Source organism: Mobula birostris, chromosome 32 (genome assembly GCF_030028105.1).
Source record: "Mobula birostris isolate sMobBir1 chromosome 32, sMobBir1.hap1, whole genome shotgun sequence".
NCBI lineage: Eukaryota > Metazoa > Chordata > Chondrichthyes > Myliobatiformes > Myliobatidae > Mobula > Mobula birostris.
The window spans coordinates 10,626,553-10,652,846 of NC_092401.1; the positions used below are offsets into that span (position 1 = coordinate 10,626,553).

The 26,294-nt window shown below is 45.0% G+C and overlaps 1 long non-coding RNA gene across 1 annotated transcript; it reads right to left on the reverse strand.

The window, feature by feature from the left end:
• Positions 1 to 3,272: 3,272 nt before the first annotated feature.
• Positions 3,273 to 15,432, reverse strand: LOC140191114 (uncharacterized). The gene is made up of 3 exons (XR_011883750.1): positions 15,353 to 15,432; positions 10,265 to 10,487; positions 3,273 to 4,898 (listed from the first exon to the last, which is right to left on the reverse strand). It is a non-coding gene; the product is annotated as an uncharacterized lncRNA (long non-coding RNA).
• Positions 15,433 to 26,294: the final 10,862 nt, after the last annotated feature.

Sequence of the window (26,294 nt, forward strand, 5' to 3'; positions counted from 1 at the left end):
AAGGCAGATGTATGGGGTTGAGTGGGATCTGGGATCAGCCATGATGGAATGGCGGAGCAGACTCAATGGGCTGAATGGCCTAATTCTGCTCCTATGTCTTATGGTCTTATGATCTTATGGTTATGGGAGAGGGCTGGGGAATGGGGTTAAGGAGGGGTAAAAAGGATCAGCCATGATTGAATGGTGGAGCAGACTCAATGGGCCAAATGGTCCAATTCTGCTCCTGTGCCTTAAGGTCTTATGTCTTAGGTATGCACAGGTGCAATGAAAAACTTTCTGCTGTTTTTGCTTTGTTGTATGTCCTCTCTTTTGTTTTTACATTAGCTTTGACTTCCCTTGTCAGTCATAGTTGTACTATTTTGCTATTTGAGTATTTCTTTGGAATACATCTGTCCTGCACATTCCTCATTTTCCCCCAGACACTCACGCCATTGCTGCTCTGCTGTCATCCCTGTCAGCAGTGCCTTCCAATTTATTTTGGCCAACTCCTCTCTCAGACCTCTGTAGTCATAGTCATAGTCATACTTTATTGATCCTGAGGGAAATTTGGTTTTGTTACAGTTGCACCAAGAACAGAGTATAAATATAGCAATATAAAGCCATAAATAATTAAATAATAATATGTAAATTATGCCAGGAAATACGTCCAGGACTAGCTTATTGGCTCAGGGTGTCTGACCTTCCAAGGGAGGAGTTGTAAAGTTTGATGGCCACAGGCGGGAATGACTTCCTATGACGCTCTGTGTTGCATCTCGGTGGAATGAGTCTCTGGCTGAATGTACTCCTGTGCCCAACCAGTACATTATGTAGTGGATGGGAGACATTGTCCAAGATGGCATGCAACTTAGACAGCATCCTCTTTTCAGACACCACCATCAGAGAGTCCAGTTCCATCCCCACAACATCACTGGCCTTACGAATGAGTTTGTTGATTCTGTTGGTGTCTGCCACCCTCAGCCTGCTGCCCCAGCACACAACAGCAAACATGATAACACTGGCCACCACAGACTTGTAGAACATCGTCAGCACCATCCGACAGATGTTAAAAAGACCTCAGTCTCCTCAGGGAATAGAGACGGCTCTGACTCTTCTTGTAGTCAGCCTCAGTGTTCTTTGACCAGTCCAGTTTATTGTCAATTCGTATCCCCAGGTATTTGTAATCCTCCACCATGTCCACACTGACCCCCTGGATGGAAACAGGGGTCACTTTTACTCCACTGAAATACTTCTAAGTCAGACTTTGCTTTCTCCCTATCAAATTTCAAGTTGAACTCAACCATTTTGTGATCACTGGTTCCTCGGGGCTCTTTTACTGTAAGCTCCCTAATCTCCTCTGGTTCATTACATAACACCCAATCCAGTATAGCTGATACATGCACTTGGACATATGAGAATGAACTCAACTGACTTTGGGGAGGGAGAGAGAGAGAGAGAGGAGCTCCAAACATTTGAATTAGAGGGCCATTAAATGCCAGCAGTATTCAATTCATATTTGCATGGTATTTGTAAGTACGACAAACTATGTAATACTTCTTTGTAGGCATTTACAAGAAGGTTCTCTCCGATATCTAGTGGTAAAATGAAAGAAACAAATTTTGAATTAATCTAGGGAAGGCGTGGAAAGAACAGACAGAATGCATTGGACTGTCATGAACCCTTTGGGCTTATGTGTCTGGCCTCAGAGCACCGGGCTGCCAGGTTTCTCAAGCAGCTGTATTGAATAATTGTTATCTTATAACTAGAGCCATTAAACCCTGGTGCTTTCTGTTTTACCTTGTTGAGTTAACTGTGATGAGCATAAAGGTGCCCACATTCTATGATTATTTAAAGTGGACTTGTTGTTGTGGAGAATGATTTGTCCTGTGGTGTCACTGGGTTGAGCCTCTGATGCTCTGTTGGTATTCCTATGTTCAACCTCTTGTTTGCATCTCTTCATGGGGGAGTTCAGTCCTGTTGAGTAACCATTGTGATACTGATCGGTTCAGGCCAAAGATTGCAAGGTAAAAATGATTTTTAAAAAGCAGCATTTAAAAAGAAGGAAGAGAAATTAAAGACAGTAAAAGACTCTGTTACCATTGTCTAGGAAGGGGAAGGAATTCCAGCTGAGTTTCCTGACCAGCTAGAATGTGCCTGGGTGGACACTGAGAAAGGATGGAACTGAACTGGCCATTGGGGAAGCCTGTGCTGAAAAAACCTGGTAATTTCCATATCCAATTGTATGGTGGATGGATAGAGCTGATGTTCTGGGTAAGATGGACAGACGTGTCACTTTACAATCTTACACCAGTGAGTGCATCCCTAACCAGGTTACAATCAGTAGACACCTCTGAAGTTATGTTACTGCACATAAGGTCCCTTCAACAGCAATATGACTGTAAAAGTATTTGTATGAAGGATAAAGAGTTACAAGGGCAGTACCAAACTTCATCTGGTGGATCTCGTTGAAACCTATTGAATGTTGAGAGGCCTTGAAAGAGTGGATGTGGACAGTATATTTCCTATGGTGGGGGAGTCTAATACCAGGGATATAGCCTCAGAATAGAAGCATGTCCATTTAGAATGGCAATGAGGAGGGATTTCTTTAGCCAGAGAGTGGTGACTCCATTGAATTCATTGCCACAGGTGACTGTGGAGGCCAGGTCATTGGGTGTATTTATAACAAGGGTTGATAGATTGATTGGTCAGGGCATGAAGGGATATGGGGAGAAGGTGGGAGATTGGGGCTGAGAGGGAAAATGGTGAAATGATGGAGCAGACTTGATGGGCCAAATGGCCTAACTGTGCTCCTATATCTTATAGCCTGAGAGAGAGCAAGCATGGTTTTGAACTCCAATCTTATCTGAAAGATGGCAGCTGAGGCAGGTCAGCACTTCCTCACACCTTGTGGGAGTGTTGGACTAGAAGTGCGGTAAAGTCTGTAGGGCAACATTTTGAATCTGTCATGAGTCCTACCAACAGAAACCTGTTAGTGTGTGAATATATAGGCATTGGAGAACAACTTGTTGAATGGGAATAATTATATATGCACTGCGCAGTAACATTGGCAGAGCCAGAGTGGCGGTGTTAGTATTTCATTGAGTTCTCTGGTGAGAATGTTTAATCCCAACCTCAAATTGGATACTATGACATTTCTTTCATTGTGGGGCCTTGTATTTGGCATTTTGATTGCCCCAATTTCCAACAGAGAACTTGCACTTTGCAAAAATGTCAATGAAGTGATTGGGTATTCCAAATGTTTTTTTAAAAAAAACCTCTTTGAACATAGGGTCTTATCTGTATATTTAATTAAGTTAACAGCCAATGCTGAAATAGAGAATACAGCAGGGTCAAAGAGTGAAGTGAGGTTTTGGAAGCAAATTAAAATGGTGAAATGATGGAGCAGACTTGATGGGCCAAATGGAATAAAATAGCAGGAGCCCCCTAGGAATACTGCCTGCTCCATCTGAGCCTTCTCTAATCCTCTTACTCGAATATCTTTGACCTCTTTCCGTGGGTAAATCAATCCCAGCATCCTGTTTTTTTTCCTGAGCATGGGCTTATCTCCGAGCGCATGCATTCTGGAACATACCTGGGGAAATAAATGGTGACTGCTCCCTCAGGATTATTCTAATAGGCTGACATTGACCATGTAGCTTTCAGTTCTTGTACTCGTTCCTGAACCACCTTGCCTCAGATCTCATGTCGACTGTTCTGGTGGACATGAAGAACCCTTCAAGTCGCTTCACTGTTGAAGGAGATCTCTTTACTGCTGTTTCCCAACTCTCCGACTTCCTTTGAAGGCCAAGGACCTATCTGCTTAGCCTTGGATCAACATAATAGAATAATAGTGTTGAAGAGTCGTACATCACCAAAACAGGACTTTTGGCCCATCACATCCGTGTGCTGACCTTTTATTTTTTCTTTTTCTTTCGCCCGTCCTCACTAACCCACTTCATTTGCATTGTGTTCACATCACCCTACTCCTTGCCTTTTCGAGTGTCTGTCTAAATTTATTTATTTAGGGGTACAACACGGAATATTCCCTTTTGGCTCTTTGAGCTCTGCCACCCAGCAACCCCTGACAAACCTAATTTAACCCTAATGTAATCTTGGTGGCGCTGAGGCTGTGGGACAGGTCTGACTGCTCCAGGCTTCATATCAACGAGTCTCATGGTGATTTGCCTCACTGAGTGAACTGAGACCAAGGCTACGGACCTGCTCTGGGTCTGTGGACTCAATCGGGTTCTGAGTGCTGTTGCTTGCCTTTATTGTTGCATGATTTGTTTTCTTTTTCTTCTTTACACATTGGGTGTTGGTCTTTTTTTTTTTAAAAATTGGGTGCTTTCATGTTTCTTTCTCTGTTACTGCCTATAAGCAATTAAATGAAGGTCGTGTAATTTATACATGTGTAGAAAATGTACTTTGAACTTTGATTTACAGTGACCAATTAACCTACTAACCGGTACATCTTTGGACTGTGGGAGAAAACCGCAGCACCTGGAAGAAACACGCATTCACAGGGAGGATGTGCAAATTCCTTACGGAGGATGCTGGGATTGAACTCTGAGCAACAGCGCCCTGAGCTGTAATAGTGTTGTGCTAACTAGAACATTACAGTGCAGTGATGAACAGCTACAGTTCATGTAGTCAAATATTCCCAGTGTGCCTGATTTAGTTTCTGTGCTGGTGAATGAATTGTGATGTATTTCCATGTAAGGGCGGTGCATTGCTTAATGTCAGAAACTAAACTTCCACTGCCAGTCAAGTTTGTTCCATTCAATATCTTGGTCAGTTGTAGAATGATTGTATCTGATTCCACTGGCCTCTGTGGGAATAAGGTTCAGGCTGTATATCTGTCCGTTTGTATAATTTTATATTCTTCCAGCAGCTCACCCCCTCTGCTTCCATCACTAAACAACCTGTAAAGATTCAAAGTACATTTATTATTAAAATATCTATGCAGTAGCAATCCTGAAGTGTGTCCTCTCCACAGAAAACATCAACCCCCATGCGCACAAAAAAACCCCCAAACCATGCAAATGGCAGTGAAAATAAAAGTGGAAAAACACAGACTATAAAACACATAATTGAAAGAGTCACGGCATATTTTGTACATCTCAGTTTGTTATCTGTAGGCTGCCCCAATTCAAAATCACCCAAAACAACAAAGAAAGAAGTTACTGGAAGCGTATGATAATCTGAACTACAGAATCCAAGCTGTGTCAATTAAACCTTGCCCAATACAATCTCTCCTTATAATGAAAGTCCTCCAGTCCTGGCACCATCCTGATGAATCTCCTCTGCACTTTCTCCTGCATGATTGTATCCTTCCTGTAGTGTGGTAGGCAGAATACTCCGTGTGCAGCCCAACCAGTGTTTTGTAAAACTTACGCCTACAATACTAACTTTTATAGTCAATATTCTGACCAATGAAAAAAGTCATGGCATATGCTTCCTCCACCACCTTATGTCCCTGTATTGCCACTTTCAGAAAAACTATGGACTTAAATCCCAAAGATCCCTTTGATTAACAGTCCTCAGTCACCGCACGTCCTCATCAGATGCGACTGCTCGAAATGCATCACTGTACTGCTGTATTTTCCAGGTATACCCTGTTGTACACAACAGGACTAATTTTTTTGCATCATCTGCATTATACTTCCAACATTCACATCCAAGTCATTAATATATATATAATCACAAGCATTAATGGCTTTGGTATTGATCCCTGTGGTTCACCACTTGTCACAGAGTTCCAATAAGAAAAAAATCATTCCACCACTAGCCTCTGCCTCATATTACTGAGCCAAATTTGATCCAGTCATGTAGCTCACGTTGGATCTCATGTGCCTAGACCTTCTGGCTAACCTACCACACAGAACCTTGCCAAATGCCTGACTAAAGTCCACAAAGACAATATCTACCATCCGCACCACACACAAGTTGCTAGAAGAAATCAGCAAGCTAGGCAGCATCCACGGAAGCCAATGAACAGTCAATGTTTCGGGCTGAGACTCTTCAGGACTGGAGAGGAAGGAGGAAGAGGGGAAGATGCCAGAATATGAAGGTGGGGAGAGGGAAGGGGAAGGAGGAGAGCTAGATGGTGATAGGTGAGGCCAGGTGGGTAAGAGAGGTAAAGGTCTGGAGATGAAGGAATCTCATCGGAGAGGAGAGGATAGGAGAAAGAGGAGGAGGGACCCAGGGGATAGTGAAATGCAGGTGAGAAGAGGAAAGAGGCCAGACTGAAAAATAGAAGAGGGGAGAGGGAGGGAATATTTTTTAAACCAGAAGGCAAAATTGATATTCATGCCATCAAATTGGAGGTTACCCAGACAGCATATAATGTACTGCTCCTGAGGACGGCCTCATCTTGGCTCAAAGGGAGGCCACGAACAGACATCCCGGAACAGGAATGGGAATCGGGATCAGAATTAAAATGTTTGGTCGCTGGGAAGATCTGCTCTTGCTGACTGACAATTGTGTATGGGCAGTATTTACACAGCACTTGCTCAAATTGAGGTTTCTTTAATCGGAACATCGCGACGTTCTCGTTTGGTTGAACCCCAAATCATACCAACCCTAGATGTACTTTGCTTGTGAACGGTGGGCTTCTGAGTCATGTGGCCGTTAGCAGAGTCGGCTAATGAGCCAAGTTTGCATACAAGCCCAGTGAGAGGGTTACATATATAACGTATATATAACCACGTAATGTATATAGCAACGTGATAACGTTTCTCCAAACCAGGGTGTAAAGCACAGTAGTACACATAACACCTGATAACTTGGGAAGGTAAGGATAACGTCTACAGATGAATCATATAATTAACAAACTAAAGTGCATTTGCATTAAATATTGTAAGGTATGGAACAGACTGACCAGTGACACTTTATATACGATGAGGCAGGGAATTCAGAGTGGGCTGAGGGAAGAAACTCTTTCTCATCCTGACTGTTCCTGTTTTTATGCATTGTAGTCTCCTGCTTGATGGTAGAAAGTCAGAGGATGCTGGGTGGATGGGTGGGATCCTCAGTAATACCAAGGGCCCTGCATATGCAGTTCTCCTGATAAATGTCCCCAGTGGATGGGTAGGGAGACCCCTGTGATCCTCTCAGTTGTTATCACAGTTCTTTGGTCACCTTATATTCCTTGTATCCTTTCTCCACAGCCTTGTCCTTGATTTTATTTCATTTTTATTTAGAGATACAGCTCAGAGCAGACCCTTCCGCCCTTTCGAGCAACGCCGCCCAGCAATCCCCTGATTTAATCCTAGCCTAATCACTGGACCAATTAGCCTACCAGCCAGTATGTCTTGTTCCATACTGGCCAAGAACAGCTTCTCACATGACTGTGCAGGGCCAGACGGTGCAGCTATGATCTCCAGAAGATACCCATCTGACCCACCACCAAGCAGCACACTTGTCCATCATGCAGATTCTCTTTCCAATCTTCCTTTTGGGTATACGAGAGGCTGGACAAACTTGGGTTGTTTTCTCTGGAGCGGCGGAGGGTGAGGGGAGAACTGACAGGGGTTTATAAGATTGAGGGGCACAGACAGAGTAGACAGGGAATACCTGTTTCCCAGGGTAGAAATGTCTAATACCAGAGGGCATGCATTGAAGGTGAGAGGGGGATGTGAGGGATACATTTTTACTCAGAGTGGTGGATGCCTGGAACATGCAGCCTGGTAAGGTAGTAAAGGCAAATACATTAGAGACTTTTCAGAAATGTTTTAAGCACATAAATATGAGCGAGATTCAGGGGTATGGACATTGTAGGAGGGATTAGTTATTGGGTTTCTTTGGGGTAAAGCCCAGTCCATCTCTGGACAAGCCCTCCCCACCAATGAGCCCATCCACAAGGAGAACTGCCAGAAGAACGCAGCACGCATCATCCAGGAACCTCACCATCCCAGCCCATGCCCTCGTCTCCCTTTTGCCTTCGAGAAGGAGTACAAGAGCCTTAGGTCCCACACCACCAGGTTAAGGAGCAGGCTCCTGAACCAGTGTGGATAACTTTACTCAATTCAACTCTGAACTGATTCCACAGGCTATGGACTCACTTTAAAGGACTCTACAACTTGCATTCTCAGTGTTATTTATTTATTTAGTAGTTAATTAGTTAGTTGTACCATTTTTCTTTCGCACATTTTTTGTCAGTATTTGGTTATATGTAGTTTTTCATTAATTCTATTGTATTTCTCTGTTCTACTGTGAATACCTGCAAGAAAATGAATCTCAGGGTAGTATTTGGTGATATATATATATACTTTGGATAATAAATTTACTTTGAAGTTTGAAATGGAGTATTTCCCTCTGTCTGGATAGGCGCTGATCTTGGCATGCAATTTTAAATTTATCAGTTTCAGTTAATATCCCTTTTATTTCATCTCTTTCTCTCCACAGATGTGGTCATATCTTTCTGTTTCAATTTGTTTCTTGTTTTTAATTCCCTCTGCTATATCTCGCTGCCAGTTTTTAAAATAACTATTGCCTTAACAACTTTGGTGACAGCCCACTCACAATCATTCACCTTTGCTTGCCCATGCCTCTTCACACCTTTTTATTCTCTCACTTTTCCACTTCTAATTGACCTCTCTTTCTCTCCTCATAGATGCTGCCTGGCTTGTTGTGTGTTCCCAGCATTCCCTGTAGAAACCTGGGCGCCCCATTCACCAATAGCTGATCATTGGTCGGTTCATGGGCGAACACTAAACTGGGACAACTGTTCATTTCCATAAAGGAAATGGGGAAAAAAGATAATCACAATAAATTTTCACCTTGGTGTTTGTAATTAGATTTTGAGTGCTTTGGAATGCTAATCATTGCTAGTAAGCGTGGACAGGAATGTAAAACAACTTTGTTATAAATAAAAAAATTAATAATTCATTCAAAGCCATATTCAATATTAATAACATGGTCAATGTTTTAATTGTATTAATATTAATTAGGTAAACAAATAACAAATTACTTGCCTTCAGTTAGGTTTCACTAAAAATCAGTGGCTTTGTTAAAGTGAATAGGGCATCGGCTTTGGATGAATTAAAGTTTAGGGACAAGTGTGAAGTCTTTGTGTCTCTTGGCTCAGTGTTTCACTCAGTAATTAACCCGTAGTTAACCACTGCTTAACTCAGTGCCTGAGTTGTCCTTCAAAGCTCATGGGCCAAGATTCTCATCAGTCAGCAGGTATTTTACACTCTTGTAAAGAGGTCTTGAGCACGTGCTTGAACTATTTCCTCAGCCCCCCTGCTAATGCTTCATAACACTTTACTGTGAAATACAATGCACTCTATTGAGATCTAGGGAGATTAGGTTGCTGTTTCCCAAGACAACACCAGTCGCGCGGTTCAAATCAGCAAGTCTGTAAATCTCAACAGGAGATTACGTAAGAGAGCAAAAAAATGATGTACTTATATTTCAAGAAACAATTAAAGTTAATGACAAACAACAGGAATTCTGCAGATGCTGGAAATTCAAGCAACACACATCAAAGTTGCTGGTGAACGCAGCAGGCCAGGCAGCATCTCTAGGAAGAGGTACAGTCGACGTTTTAGGCCGAGACCCTTCGTCAGGACTAACTGAAGGAAGAGTGAGTAAGGGATTTGAAAGTTGGAGCGGGAGGGGGAGATCCAAAATGATAGGAGAAGACAGGAGGGGCAGGGATGGAGCCAAGAGCTGGACAGGTGATTGGCAAAAGGGGATACGAGAGGATCATGGGATAGGAGGTCCGGGAAGAAAGACAAGCCGGGGGGGGACCCAGAGGATGGGCAAGAGGTATATTCAGAGGGACAGAGGGAGAAAAAGGAGAGTGAGAGAAAGAATGTGTGCATAAAAATAAGTAACAGATGGGGTATGAGGGGGAAGTGGGGCCTAGTGGAAGTTAGAGAAGTCGATGTTCATGCCATCAGGTTGGAGGCTACCCAGACGGAATATAAGGTGTTGATCCTCCAACCTGAGTGTGGCTTCATCTTTACAGTAGAGGAGGCCGTGGATTTGTCACAGGGCAAGAGGTTCATGGAAACAAAAGGCTGCTAATCAAAAGTTGTAGTGAAGCCAGTAAATTGGGCACTGTGTGCAGTGTTAGAAAGGAAACATTGGTCTTGGACAATGCTCGATCTCTCTATAACTAATTAATCAATTAATTGTTTATCTATTTATCTGTTTGTTTCTTTAGAGATATAGCATGGAGCAGACCCTTCCAAGTCAATGAACTGTGCCACCAAGAAACCCACCTATTTGACGTGAGCCTAATCACAGGAGAATTTACAATGAGCAATTAACCTACTACCTGGTACGTCTTTGGACTGTAGGAGTAAACTGGGCCACCCGGAGGAAACTGACACAGTCACGGGAAGAACATACAAGCTCCTTACAGACAGTGCCAGAATTGAAATCCAGACTCCAACACCCTGAGCTGCAACAGGGTCTTGCTAATCACTGCACCACTGTGCCATCAGATGTTGTCAGAACTCCGGATAAAGTACCAGGAGCAATTCCTGGAAATTTATTTCCTGGAAGATAGAAAGTTAAAGGTTGATTTCAGTTTTTAGGGCAAGATGAATGAAAAAAATACATAGATAAAGAAAATCATTTTCTGCTGGTGAAGCAGTTTAAAAGAAACTCTTTTTGCTGTTGGCCTCAGAGAAATGAAGTTTTTTTTTGGTTTCTATCCTCTATAACTTATACCTTTCTTTCTCACTCTAATTAAAAACAAATTTTAAACTTCCCACACTCTTTGAGGAAATAATATATCACAGAGTGAAAACACGAATTCTTGGACAAGACAACAGCACAAAAGATGTTGGCAGGGAGCTAGGAAATCCTCTTAGAGGGGGTAGAAAACAAATAAACTCCCTCTCAAAGTGAACATTAGATCTGGGATTTGCTCCAGGAAGATATACGATGATCTTAACAAATGACAAAACAGGCTCGAGTATTTGCATGGTTGAGTATTTTTCTCTCGTAACCAGTGAAGTACATTTCATAGAACAGTCCAGCACAGGACCAGGTTTTTTTTTTAAATTTACTTTTTTGCTGTGCAGTGTGCATACATAGAAATTTGTTGAAGTTTTAGATGACATATCAAAACTGTGCAAACCTTTAAGATAGTAGAGGCACTGTTGTGCCTCCTTTGTGGTGGCACCTATGTGCTGGTAGCAGGACACTTCTCTGACATGATAATGCCAAGGAATTTAAAGTTACCAAGCCTCCTCGTCTCTGATCCCATAATGAGGACTTGCACATGGACCCCTGGTTTCTTCTTCCTGTTTAAATAATCAGCTCTTTGGTTTTGCTGTGGCACCATTCAGCCAGATTTTCAATCTCTCACCTATATATTGTCACCTGAGCTTACACTGGAGATTGTTAGAGGAATATCAGAGTTCAGTGACGGAGATTGTAGAATGTGAGTCAGGTGGAGAATTGAAGTGGAAGCCCATGACTGTCCTTGCAGATGGAATGGAGGTTACTCAGTTTGTATTTGGTCTCTCTGGTGTAAGAGAGACTGCGCTGCAAGCACTGACAACTCTAGACTGTGAAAGTGCATGTGAACAATGGAAAGACTGTTTCATTCCTGAACGGTCTGAAGAGTAGAGATAGAAGGACATTAGATATATCTCTTGTGGTGGAGGTAGAAGAGTGGAGCAGGAAGACTGAAGGGATGGGGAAGATGTGTCTACCGATGGAGTCCCATTGATGGTGGTGCAGATTATGTTGATGTAGTGAGGTGGAAGCAGAGGGCAGGGACAGAATGGTGCTGGAGCAGATGTACATAAAACAGAGGGGATGCCGTTAAGAGCCAGCACCAGCAATGGTGTAGGGAAGCCATGGTTAATGAGAGAAGAAGACATCCTAGAGGTACCAGTGAGCAGATTCAATGGTGATGGTGAAACTAGCAGTTTCTAAGAGGATGTAATGCCAGTTTTTAATGTAATTTAAGTAGTCATGCCCTCACCTCTTGTCAACCAAAGCCAAGGTAGGGTTCTCCTTGTCCCAACCCATCAGCTCTACAGTTAACGGATTCAATACAACTGAGTTCCCAGGTCTTGTCGTGGCAATTTTTAGGACAGCTCACATATTCACTACTGCCCTGCTCACAAATAAACCCCTGGGTTCTGCAAAGACATCGGCTCAGTACTGGAGCCCACGGATGAGGTGCAATGGCATCAAAACCTCACTGGGCTGAACAGAGCGCTAACGTATCCTGGTATAGCTGTCCACGGGTTAATTATATCTAGAACGATGTAGTGGTTGTAGGAATCCAGTCATCACCTCCCCCTCCCAGGCTGAGTCCAAGGCTGCATGCTATTCAGCTATGGTAGCCTTTGCTCCTCCACCAAGAGGGAATATTCACCAATGCTTGCCCAGTGTTTCTGTTTGATTTACAGTTGCACAGATGATGAGGAGAACTGTTGGTGCCAACAATGCAGCAAGACCAGGCTTGGGCGGATGAGAGACAAGCAACATCTGTGCCTCACCAATGCCAGGCGATGATTATCTACAACAAACAGTCTAACAATCTCCCCTGTCATCCATTCACATTACCATTATTGAATACCCCCTTCATTCATATCCTGTGGGCCCCGAATAACTAGGAATTTAATTGGACTTGACACAGACTCTGCGACTACGACAACTGTTCCGAAGCTGATATATCTGTGGCAATTTAGTCACCTCGTCATTCCACAGGCTGCTCCACCACTTTAGAAAGGTTACGGAATAGTTTCCAATCGCTGGGATGATTGCAAATCTAACAATGTTCAGAAAAAAAACTGTTGACACCATCTGGGGAAAAGACAGTTTGCTTGCTCAGCACACCGTCCCTCATTAAACATTCATGTCTCCCACCATCTGCTAATTGTGGCAGATGGGAGGGAATTCAATTTGAGATCAGAAATAGCTCATTTGTACCACCCCTGGTGGTCCCTGAAGGATGGAGCTGCCGTACAGGCAGGTGATGAGAAGATCGACATGTCATATTCACCAATCCACTAATGGTTGTATCAGAAAGGAGTGGCCATTCCTCCGTTCCTCTAGGCACAAAGTTTTACTTTGTACTAAGCACTTTGTAGAAATAGCATAATAGAATGTAGAACACTACAGCATAGGACAGGCCCTTCGACCTATAATGTTGTGCCAAGTTTTTAACCTACTCTAAGGTCAACCTAACCCCTCCCTCCCACATAGATCTCCATTTTTCTATCATTCATGAGCCCACCTAAGAGGTTCTTAAATGCCCCTAATTTATCTGCCTCTACCATTACCCCTGGTAGGGCATTTTGCACTCTTGCCACTCTATGTGAAAGAACCTATTTCTGACATCCCCCCTATACTTTCCTTCAATCACCTTAAACTTATGCTCTCTGGTATTAACTATTTATACCTGGGGGAAAAAAATCTCTAGTTATCCACTTGATCTGTGCCTCTTATCATCTTGTACACCTCCATCACTGTGGCATTTAGTTACTCTGTGCCACAGTCCAAAGGCACACAGTGAACACTGAAGGTGGTGGTCTGGGGGTGAACTGCATTCAAAGTGGACTCAGTGGTATCACCTGTGCTGTTATCTTACCGGGTAAGTCCTCAGGGAAGTAGTTGGCAAACTATGCACAAAGCAGAGAGAGCCAATGTGAAGCAAGATACTTCCTTACTATCCCTTGTGACACATAGACCAGGTTGGCTTCTGTCCAGGACCAAAAGATAGACTGGGGGCAGCGTGACTGGTCCTGAGATGAGGGTCGGGCCAGTTCTGTTCAATGCTCCACGATGTTTACTTGGCTCTGCGCTGAACTGAGGCTGTGGCCTGCTCTGGGCTTCGTGATGTTTACTCGTCTCTATGCTGAACTGAGGCTGTGGCTATGGCTTGCTCTAGGCCGCGTGAGGTACACTCGGCTCTGCGCTGAACTGTGGCTTAGGCTGTGGCCTGCTCTAGGCCGCGTGATGTACACTCGGCTCTGTGCTGAACTGAGGCTTAGGCTGTGGCCTGCTCTAGGCCGCGTGATGTACACTCGGCTCTGCGCTGAACTGAGGCTGTGGTTATGGCCTGATCTAGGCTGCGTGATGTTTACTTGGCTCTGCACTGAACTGAGGCTGTGGCTGTGGTCTTCTCCGGGCTTCATGTCTGTGGACTTTCATTCTAAATGCCATATTGTTTGAGGCTGATGAATGGGCACTGCAAACTGTCAACAGCAGAGAACTCACTCTGCTAAGAACTGCATTTCCCTGTTGCTTCATGTCTTCTGCCTGTCACACCCTGGGAAAGATTTCACTGCTAATGTAATGGTCTTTCTGTAGCAGCAGTGTTTGGGTTATGGCTAGAGATAATGGGTGCTTTGGAATGTGGGCTGTCCGATGAAGGGAGTGTCTTTTCGTGCTGTGTGCCTGAGACTGAGGTGATCTGGGTCCTTTGTTCGGCGGGAGATGGAGACAGAAGACGCCAGAAAGGAGTAGACTTGGAGTGGACCGGGAGTCTACAAAGCCTGGGGCAATCGATGGAGGATCAGCAAAAGGGAAAATGAGTTCCAACATGCACTTAGACTTACATTAAAATGTGCCCTTTCCTTTTTGTTTTTTCTTTATTAACCCTTTAGTCAAGTTAAGAATTATAAAGCTATATCGTCTATTACAATGGTGTTCTGTCCGTTATTTCATTGTAGTGATTTGTGAAAGAGTAACAAATCACGCAGCATCCACACAGAGGGTTTCACATCTCAATCTCACGTTTGGCTGGTCAGAGATTGTCTTCCCAAGACTTACGCAGACGACAGAACCTAAGGGTCATAATTGTGGGGTTAAAGTTCAGGATTGATTTCGTTGGATGCTGTGATTGCCCTGAGAATTGAACTACTGGGTTGTGTGTTTAAGTCTGTGCTAAACTATTGCACGGTAAAATGATTACAATGGGTATGGATGCTGCCGGGGTTGAGCGGTGGTGTGCATCCACAGGGTTACTGGTAACGAATGCGTGCGTGTTGGGTGGGGTAGATATTCATACTCCTGATGAATTGTTAATTCGACTTTTAAGTTCTGTTAAAGCTGTAGGCAAAGTTATAATTGTGGGATGGAGATTTGATAAAATGGCGGGCACAGACTTTGTTTTAGTCCGGACTAGCGCTGATGTAATGGCAGTGGAACTGCCTGCTACTATTGGGGCCGCAGGCGAGGGGTCCATGGACCGTCCATACTTTCCGTGGGAGGAGAGTGTACGGGAGTGGGCCGAATCGCAGGTCAAGTCTCCCGTGGCTGGGGGCAGAGACTTCAAAGACACGGTTCTCTCGTTTCTGCTTAACGACAGGAAGGAGTGGTCTGATTTGGAATGTCCAATGAGTCCCCGTCCCCCAGTGATGAGTGAAAATTCTGAGCTAGTATCTGCCCTTACCTCTCTGGCGAATAAATGGAAAATTACCCAGGTTCAAAGTCCCTGCTATCGTAGGCTCTGCCTGTTCTCAGGAAGGAAGCCCACCCCTAAAGGGGAAGAGGAGGATGAGATTTGGGTGGAGCAGACCTCCCACTTGTGAGATGAGTGACAGTGCTCGGATAACGTTAGACAACAGCGATTGGTTGAAAGTTTGAGTGGGCGGGCTGATGACGTAGTGAGAACTTCTGCAGCCGACATGCAAGCGCTAGGAAAGGTGTTTGGTGTGACGGGAAGCCCAATCGAGCTCATGACGGGGTTTCAGATCGTGCGTCAGGAGGAGGGGGAGAAGCTTTCCGCCTTCATCTTTCGGCTGGAGAGGCAGCTAAATTGTTTGTGGTGTAGAGGGGCCATTCAGATGGCTGAGGTGAATCAGTTAAGGACGGACCAAATAGCGAAAGGCGCCCAGTCCCAGAACCTGATCGCCTGCGGTCTCTGACTGTCTGGTAAGACGTGCCCCCCTCCCTCGTTTGTTGAGCTGATCAGAGAAGTACAAGAAGAGGAGAGAATGCATCCGTCAGCAGGGTGCAGTCCTCAGTAGTGGGCCCCTGTGTTGAAGTGACCACGGATAGCCCACACCGGGGAGTGGTAGAGGAGATCGTGGCAGAGTTGAGAACTGAGATGTCCCGGTTGTTATCAGCGGGTGTGACCCCCCCCCCCCATATGATGATAGGGAGGCGGATTCTCTAATGGGACGGACTAAGCAGAGGGCTGCTGGCAACTGGGGTCCCGCGAGAGGGGGAGCGGCCGGTATTGTCTGTAATAACTGTGGTGAAGAGGGACACTTCAGACAGGAGTGTGAACGACGGGAAACCCCTCGGAGAGTGAGCCCCCGGGTTGCTAAGCAGAGTGAGATGTTGGGAAAGCTTAAAACACACCCAGTGAGGGGACAGCCTGGTGTCTTGGGGGACACATTCCCAGCAATATATTGAGGAACACCCTAAAGCAAAAACCCTTATTCCTGAGGGCTTAGTGGGGCCAAGCTTCAGTGTATTGCTACAGATAGAGGGTATTTATGCTAGAGCCACACTTGACACGGGGTCACAGGTCACTTTACAACCAGTATTTGATGCATTTACCATTGACGCCAATCAGTGCACGAGAGATCTTAGTGCCGGTGATTATCCGTATGATGGTTATTTGTCAGTGAAGCTGGAGTTTCGGAGGCAGATGTGGTTGAGGTCCTTGATACATTAGCGCTGGTTTGTCCCGACCCCGTTGAGAAGGGCGGAGTTTCAATTCTCGTGGGGACCAACACTCCTATTGTGAGGAGGCTCATGGGAGCCTGCAAGGAGGCTCATGGAAAGCTGGAGGGAGCTTTCTGAAGGCATTGTCTGTTCACCCGGTGTTTCGAGCTGCTTTTGAGGAAGCGCATGGCTGCATCGGGCTGGATAACGAGTCTAGACAAGGTACTGTGTGGTTCAACCAGTCCAAGCCAATTGTGTTACAGCCTGGGGAAGTGGCGAGAGTGATGGGAAACACAACATTTCCTGGAATGCCCGAGGCTGAGGCCCTGTTGGTGGATGCTCCGGAAGACCACGAAGAGGAGTCGGGCGTGCCTGCTGGGGTACTCGTGAGGCCCGAACTGCAGAAGCCTTCGGTTGTACAGGCGAACAGGATAGCAGTGATTGTCAGGAACGCTACGACACTGGAGGTCACCTTCAAGCGGGGGAGCACCAGCGCGTCTCTTCCCGGTGACGGGTAATGTCTAGTGTCCCTGTGAGACAAGCCAGGGAGAAACTATCTGAAAAAGGGAAAAGTTGACCGCTGAGTCAGGCAACTTTGGGGACTCATCAGTACCTGCGGGTTGGAAGAGGAGGTTGATAGAGAAGATGTTAAAACTGGGAGGTGTCTTTTCTACTGACTAGTTTGATGTGGGTTGTTCCAAGAGCACGCGTCACTCTATCCAGGTGACCGAGGACACTCCGTTCAGAGGAGGGTCACCGCGACGGGCCCCTGCAGAGGTGAAAGACGTTTGACAGCATTTGTATAAGTTGAAGGAAGCTGGGATCATCAGTGAGTCCAGAAGCCCCTAGACGTCCCCAATAGTAATGCATATGGTGTACCGTCTGTCATTTCGTGGTACTGATTTGTAACAGGGGAACAAATCACGCAGTGGAGAGAACCTTAAGGTCACACTCCGTTCTATTGTCATCTGCTAATTCCACCAGTCCAATACAGTGAGGAACAGACATCCCGGCAGGAGCTGTGTAAAGTACAGCACTGCCCATAAACGTACTGAATGGTGTAACTTGAGTGTTATTGACAGAGCAAAGTGATCCTACAAACAACAGCGCTGTAGCAGGCATCTGAGGTCTAAGTGGAATTATTCTTTGCTTGCCATTGACCCCAACCTGCAGCTGCAGGAAACCCATTGTTCTGAGCTGCGTTTTAAATTCAATCAGATTTCCAGTGGTGGCCACCTCGTCTCTCATCAGTCGGTGCAAGTCCCATGATCAATCACAATCTTTAAGAAGGCAAACTCGAGCATAGAGCAGATCAAACTGAAACATTTCCAACCAGCTTCAGCCACAGCTGTACAGTTGACAGTGATTAAACCAACTCATCCTTTTCCCGTTATCAATCCCACTATAACAGATATTTTCCTTAAGAATTTATACTCTCAAGAACTATCTGGGCATAAATGCTCCAACAAGGCTTACATGATCCAGCCCTGCCCTCGATGTGAATCTGGACTGGAATAAGTGTTTCAGAATCAGGTTTTTTATCACTGACATATGCTGTGAAATGTGTTGCTTTGTGGTGTTGCAGTGGAAGGCATGAAAATTACTGTTAGAGAAACAAATGAGTTGTGCAAAAGATCAGTAATGAGCTAGTGTTCATGGACCATTCGGCAATCTGATGGTGGAGGGGAAGAAGCTGTTCCTAAAGTGTTGAGTGTGACTCCTCAGACTCCTGCACTTCCTCCCCGATGCTAGCAATATGAAGAGGGCATGTGTTGGATGGTGAGGGTCTTTAATGATGGATTCCTCCCTCTTTGAGGCCCCACATAAATGATGGGGAGAGTTGTTGCTCAAGATGAAGGTGGCTGTGAGTCCAACACATCTTCATTCTCTTGTGATCCTGTGCATTGGAGGTACCATAGCAGGCTATTATGCAAACCAGTCAAAATGCTCTGCACTGTCCATCTGTAGAAATTTGCGTGAGACTTTGGGACTTATTTTACCAAATCTCCTCAAACTCTGAATGAAGTAGAGCCACTGGCGTGCCTTCTTCATGGCTGAACCAACGAGTTGGGCCCAGGATAATTCCTTTGAGATGTTTACACCAAGGAAGTTGTATCTGCTCACTCTTTCCACCACTGACCCCTCAGTGAGCACAGGTAGTTGATGCATTGCCGTCCTCCTGAAAACAGTACGTTACCAGGCCTAAAACAAGCGGGGCAAATATGAGCAAGCTGATCAGTTACCACCTACTGGTTCACCTACGAGTATCTGCGTGGCAGAAGAAAATATCATGTGATATGTTCCTCTGAGGAACCAAGAACCCGAACTTGGTTCTGTCATGACAGCATGGTCCCATAATTCTATCATTGCTTCTGAATTCCAGAGGTGGCGAGGGGGGGGGGGGGGATGGGGTGGGGTTTGGAGGAGAGTACAGTTGTTCATGACACCAGTGTAGTATTTGTCTAAATGTGGCCCCAAGGGGCTATTATTTACACAAGCCAGGGGAAATGGGAAAAGATCTGAGCCGAGTAAAGTCGTAGCAAATCCTAAAGAAGCAGGTGGAAGTTCCTGGATGTCTTTCACCACCTGGAAGTGCTCTAGACTCACCCACTTTCTGCTGAACTGTTAATGGTGGTGCACCTGCATGTAGTCAGACTGCTGTGACATGAACAAAGTCACTGGAGAGACACTGGAGTTGATGGATACATAAGTGTTTTACTCAGCAAAAACGAGCTGCAGGCATCATATTGAGACACTCTTGGAAGAAGGGGTCTCCTCAACCCAACATTACATGACATTTTTATCTGCTAAAGATCAAAGGTAACAGCAGCACAGTTCTATAGTTACACTGTACCTACAATGCTTCCTTTGATTACATATAATTCTCAAACACCTCCTCCTTCGCATCCATACTCCGGACACCCGAAATGAGTGTTAATCCCCACTGACTCTGGCTGCATTCATGACGTCCAAGTGGAGTGTTCCTTTATCTGCAATTGACTCCAACCTGCAGCTCCAAGAAGCCCCTTGTTCTGAGCTGGGTTTTCAAATTCAATCTGCAATCCACATTCAAATCTGAAGAATGGCTGATGTTGGACATTAATACTTGCTACATAACTGAACTCCAGAATACGCCCTAACAAGACCTGGGGATCATTGCTACTGATTGTACAGTCCATTCTGTTCCCAGTTCCACAGATAATGAAGCAATCCATTTTCACTTACAGCAAGAGCCAGACAACATTCAGACTCAACATAACAAATGGGCAGAAACATCTGTACTACTGAAGTGCCAGGCAGTGACCTTTACAACAAGAGAGAAGCTAACTACCTACTCTGTCATTCAAGGCCATTACCATCATTCAATCTTCCATGCCATTTAGTTGGCAGGTCCAATTAAATTTCTGTTCCATTGAGCAGAACACAACAGGGTCTGGCATATAAATGATGTAGCTACAAGAGCTAGTCAGACACTGGCATTCTGCAATAAGTAACTTGGTTTCATGTTGCCCAAACCTTTCAAGTTCAAATTCAAGTTTATTGTCACTCAACTGCATATAGGTATACCATCAAATGAAATATTGTTCCTCCAGACCAGAGTGCACAACACGGTACATATAACACACACAGCACGTAAAGTAACATTACCATAAATAAATTAATGAATAATGAAACATATTCCATAAGATTTATTCCATAATAAAATATATTCCATTTAGCATAGGGTGCATTTATGACACCGGTTTAAAAAGTAAACAATATAAAGGCACAGGCGTTTCATAAGTGATGAGAAGTGGATGAGGGCAGGGGCTTCTGTAGTCTCATAGCCTGGCTGTTTTCCATCCTAACAGTTCTTGCCCCATGCTAGGATATCTCCTGCTCATTAGTAGGGGATCAAAGAGACTGTGGGACCGATGGGAGGAACCCTTGAGAACGTAAAGGGCCCTGCTAGTATAAGTCTGGATGGTTCCAACTCCAATGACACCCACAGAAATTGACTCCATTCAAGCCCAGACAGTCTGCCTTTACTTAAAATCATTTCATTTAAAATCTTTTACTTGCTCTACCACCAATACATTGAGCCTGCACAACCGCTGAACTTTCTCTGCTCTACCACCAGAGAAGGGACTTGTCAGTATGGTTATTAATCACTGCACAGCTTAGCTAAGAGACTGGGAGACAGGCTACTTGGTCTCAGATTCACCGATCTACCTGCTACTGATAGTTTAACCATCGTGGAGGGAACTTCCATCTTCACGCATGGACATTTATCACTGCTAAATGAGATTCCAACAGTTAAAACTGGGCATCCATGACGCACTGTCGTTGCACAGGAGCGGGGGCTTTTTCCAACATAACCAGTAACGTTACCATGCCGAATACCCCTCGACACAACAAGTGAGTAGAGAAGGTCATAACAGGAGCAAGACCAGGCATATCTAGAAAGTCACACACACAAAATGCTGAAGGAACTCAGCAGGCCAGGCAACACCTATGGAAAAGAGTAAATAGTCGACGCTTCGGGCTGAGACCCTTCAGCAGGACTGTTTACTGTTTTCCATAGATGCTGCCTGGCCTGCTGAGTTCCTCCGGCATTTAGTGTGTGTTGCTTTGGATTTCCAGAGTCTGCAGATTTTCTCGTCTATCTGGAACGTTAATGACCTTAGGGCCACATCTATCCTAAGCAGCTGCTACAGGCAGTGGTATGTGATCTTATGACAAACAGACCATATCAAGCTTTCCACAGCCACATCACCTGTTAACCAGTTAACAAGGGAAGAGGCTTCACAGCCATCAGAAAATGTCAAGAACCCAGTGCTTGTTTATTATGTTCCAGGATCTGGGTGTCACGGGGAAGCATTTGGTGTCCATTCCTAATGACATCAGAACTAAGTGCGTTCACCTTTTTAGAGGACATGTAAGAGTCAATCCCTTTTGGTGGGGTAGGACTCATACAACCAGGCAGGAAAGGTGGTCAAATTTCTCCCATAATGACTATGCAAAGGTCATTTCCATTTAGTTATCATGGAGCAAGTGGCGAGTAAATTGGTGAGGATAAGATCAAATAGATTTGAACTCAAGTCTCTGCATTCCTAGTCCACAGCACTGGTTTAACATTGGATCCTCCAGAAGCCCCACCCTTACTGATCTCAATCTTACTTACTTGGGCCCTTAGATCCCGGTGGAACACGAACCATCGATGAACTCCTATCTTCATTGTCCTCTGAAGATGATTGTATGGTTGGAATACACACAAAATGCTCGAGGAACTCAGCAGGCCAGGCAGCATCGTAAGGGTCCGGATGAAGGGCCTCGGACTGAAGCATCAACTGTTTACTCTTTTCCATAGATGCTGCCTGGCCTGCTGAGTTCCTCCAGCATTTTGTGTGTGTTGCTTTGATTTATAGCATCTGCAGGTTTTCTCTTGTTTGAGGTGGTTGGAGTTCATTAACTCTGTACAGGGGCTTGGCCGACGCAGCAATTTCGATCTTATGCCAATACAATCCAATCAGCTGTCTATGCCAAACCAGTTATTGCTGTGAACTTACACAATCACTGTTAGTTTGAAAAAATGTACAGCTGTGTTCAGTTTGTGTTCTCCAAGTAAAATGAAGGCATCAGGGATTGGGGTAAAGGACTTCATAGGCTGGAGTCACTGTCAGAACAGAGGGAGATGGTCGTGGTCAAAGAGATCCCTTGTCACAGAGTCACACATTACTGCATCACTCAGTTATCTTAGGGCAATGTTTTGGTCCAAGCCACCTTCTTCTCACTATTACTGACCACTTTTCAATGTTTAATCATCATTTAACATTTTACTTCAAAATTAGCAATTTATAGTTAACAATTTCGATGGTTCAATTTAATATCAGAGAATGTATACAGTTTACAACCTGAAATTCTTACTCTTCACAGACATCCAGAAAACAGAACAAACCCCAAAGAATGAATGCCAGGCGATGTTAGATCCTCAAAGCTCCCATCCCTGCACAAGTAGCAAAAGCATCAACCTCCCCCCGACCAACACACACAAGATGCTGGAGGAACTCAGCAGGCCAGGCAGCGTCTATGGAAAAGAGTACAGATGGCGTTTTGGGCCGAGACCCTTCAGTAGGAATGGAGAAAAAAAAGATGAGTAGATTTAAAAGGGGGGGGAGGGGAGAGAGATACGCAAGGTGATAAGTGAAACCATGAGGGAGAGGGGTGAAATAAAGAGCCGGGAAATTGGTGAAAGAGATACAGGGCTGGAGAAGGGGATATTGAATAGGAGAGGACTGAAGATCATGGAGTAAAGAAAAGGGGGGAGGAGCACCAGAGGGAGGCGATGAGCTGGCAAGAAGATAAGGTGAGAGGGAAAAGGGGATGGGGTAGGGGTGGGGGCATTACCAGAAGTTTGAGAAATTGATGTTCATGCCATCAGGTTGGAGGCTACCCAAATGAGATATCAGGTGTTGTTTCTCCAACCTGAGTGTGGCCTCATCACAACAGTAGAGGAGGCCATGGATAAGCATATCGGAATGAGAATGGGAAGTGGAAATAAAATGGTTGGCACTGAGAGTTCCTGCTTTTTCTGGCGGATGGAGCGTAGGTGCTCGGCGAAGTGGTCTCCCAATCTCCATTAGGTCTCAACAATGTACAGGAGGCCACAGCAAGAACGTTGGACACAGTATATGACTCATGGGTAAAGTGTCGCTTCACCTGGAAGGACTGTTTGGGGCTATGAATGGTAGTGAGGGAGGAGATGTAGCACTTGTTCCGCTTGCAAGGTAGAGTGCCAGGAGGGAGACCAGTGGGGAGGGATGAATGGACAAGGGAGTTGCGTAGGGAGCGATCCCTGTGGAAAACAGAAAATGGTGGGGGGGGGGTGGAGAGAAGGATATTCTTGGTGGTGGGATCTCATTGGCGATAGGGGATGTTGTGGAGGATTGCGTGCCAGATGCAGAATTTGGTGGGGTGGTAGGTGAGGACAGGAGGAACCCTATCCCTGGTGGGGTAGTGGGAGGATGGAGTGAGACCTTCCCCTCACTTACTCCAGCAAAACCACCAACTCTCACCACCCTCCATGCAAAGAATAGCAAAGCCTCCTGGAGACTGGGATCTAGAGCCCATCAAAACTACTGTCCATCCCAACACTTCGCCATCTTTCTCACTAGCGAGGGAGAGACGGAGAGATATCACTCCCGCAACAAGAGGGTAGACCAGCAGCTCACTGTTTTGATGTTACAAACTGCCGCATCACATCCGAGTTCCCTGACTCGAAGAGCAGCAGACTCTCGCTCACCATCGAGGGAGGGAGGGAGGGAGGGAGAGAGGGAGGGAGGGAGGGAGGGAGGGAGGGAGGGAGAGAGAGAGAGAGAGAGAGAGAGAGAGAGAGAGAGAGAGAGAGAGAGAAGGGCCTTCTTTCAACAGCAGCTATCAATCTTTTTCGTATTGAATTCTGAAAGGCCAGTCATCTAATTTTTAGATTAAAGGTCATAGAGTCATACAGTTGTACAGCATGAAGACAGACCTCTTGCCCCACATCATCTGTGCTGACCTAGATGTCTATCTGAGCTAGTCCCGTCTGCTTGCATTTGTCCCGTGCCCTCTGAACCATTCCTATCTAGGTGAACTCTGAATATCTTTTACTCACCTCTACCACTTTTTCTGGCAGCTCGTCCCATATACCTTACACCCTCAATTGATAATGTTGCCTCTCAGATCCTCTATTAATCTTTCCCCTTCCACCATAAAGCTCTGCCATCAATGTTTAAACTGTCCTGCTCAGAGAAAAAGACTGTAGCCACTTTATCTATGCCCTCATGATTTTATAAACATCTAACAGGTTACCCCTCAGCGTTCTATACTCTAGGGGAAAATATCCCAGTCTATTCACTTTCTTTAGGCTCATAGACAAGTACAGCACAGAAACTAGTCCTTTGGCCCATCTAGTTCATGCTGGAACCATTTAAACTGCCTATCCCCATTGACATGTATGAGGACCATAGCCCTCCATACCTCTACTATCCATGTACAAACCCTGTCCAAAGCTCACTTAAACGTTGAAATCGAGCTCCCATGCACCACTTGTGCTGGCAGCTTGTTCCGCACTCTCATGACCCTCTGAGTGAAGAAGTTTCCCCTCATGTTCCCCTTAAACTTTTCACCTTTCACCCTTGATCTCTAGTTGAAGTCCCACCCAACCTTAGTGGAAAAAGCCTGCTTGCATTTTCCCTATCTATACCCTTCATACTTTTGTATACTTCTATCAAACCTTCTCTCAATCTTCTACGTTCCAAGGAATAAAGTGCTAACCTATTCAATGTTTCCTTACAGCTCAGATCTCCTGACCTGACAACCTCCTTGTAAATTTTCTCAGTACTTTTTCAATCTATTTTACATCTTTCTGTAGGTCAGTGACCAGAACTACACACAATACTCCCAATTAAGCCTCACCAATGTCTTATACAACTTCAACATAACATACAATCTCCTGTACTCAATACTTTGATTTATGAAGGCTAACACACAAAAAGCTTTCTTTACGACCCTATCTACCTGTGACACCATTTTCATTGAATTATGGACCTGTAATTCCCAGACCCCTTTTTTCTACCACATTCCTCAGTGCCCTACCGTTCACTGTGTAAGACCAACCCTGGTTGGCCCTACCGCAGTGCAACACCTTGCATTTATCTACATTAAATTCCATCTGCCATTTTCCTGCCTATTTTTCCAGCTTTTGCAGATCCTTCTGCAAGCCATGATAGCCTTCCTCGCTGTCCACTACACTCCCAGTCTTGGTGTCATCCACAAATTTGCTGATCCAGTTAAGCGCATTATCATCCAGATCATTGGTATAGGTGACAAACAACAATGGACCCAGTTCTGATCTCTGTGGCACACCATTAGTCACAGGCCTCCAGTAAAACAGAGAACCATCTACTACCACTCTCTGCCTTCTCTCACAAAACAAAAGTCTAATCCAATTCACTACCTCATCTTGAATGATAATATAGTTAATGGTATTCTTCCCATAACTGCATGCCCAGAAACATGTGCTATACTCCAAGTGTGATCTCATCAATGACTTGCCAGATACAAGTCAGGAATCTGTCTCACACAGCCAAGCACAGTAAGATGGTATCGGGAAGAGAACACAACCGTGATTCCTCAGAAGTAAGAGGACGATGGAATACAGAGCTGGACTTGAACAAGCAAATAATAATTCTGGGAGAGACAGACGAACAGGCGCTCTGGTCAGAGGAGCATTGGAGAGAGATGCCTGGTACAAGGATGGTGAAGTTACAGTAGCTAACTCCCAGGGAAAGTCGAAGAGTTCACCTTCTGGAAACTGAGGAGTTGGGTGCATGAGTACACCAGGAAACTGTCTGGCTTTGCTGAGCTTCCCAGCATGGTTTCTGGCAAGGTCGCTTTAGAGGGTCTGTTTATTTCCTGCAAGGACCTGTTCCACTGGTCTGTTCATTCCAGTGTTGTAGCAGTGACCTCAAGCGTGTATGGCAAAATGATTGAGGAAGGATATTCTAGCTATTGAGGGAGTGCAACGTAGGTTCACGAGGTTAATTCCTGGGATGGCGGGACTGTCAGATGTTGAAAGATTGGAGCGACTGGGCTTGTATACACTGGAGTTTAGAAGGATGAGAGGGGATCTGATTGAAACATATAAGATTATTGAGGGATTGGACACGCTAGAGGCAGGAAACATGTTCCCGATGTTG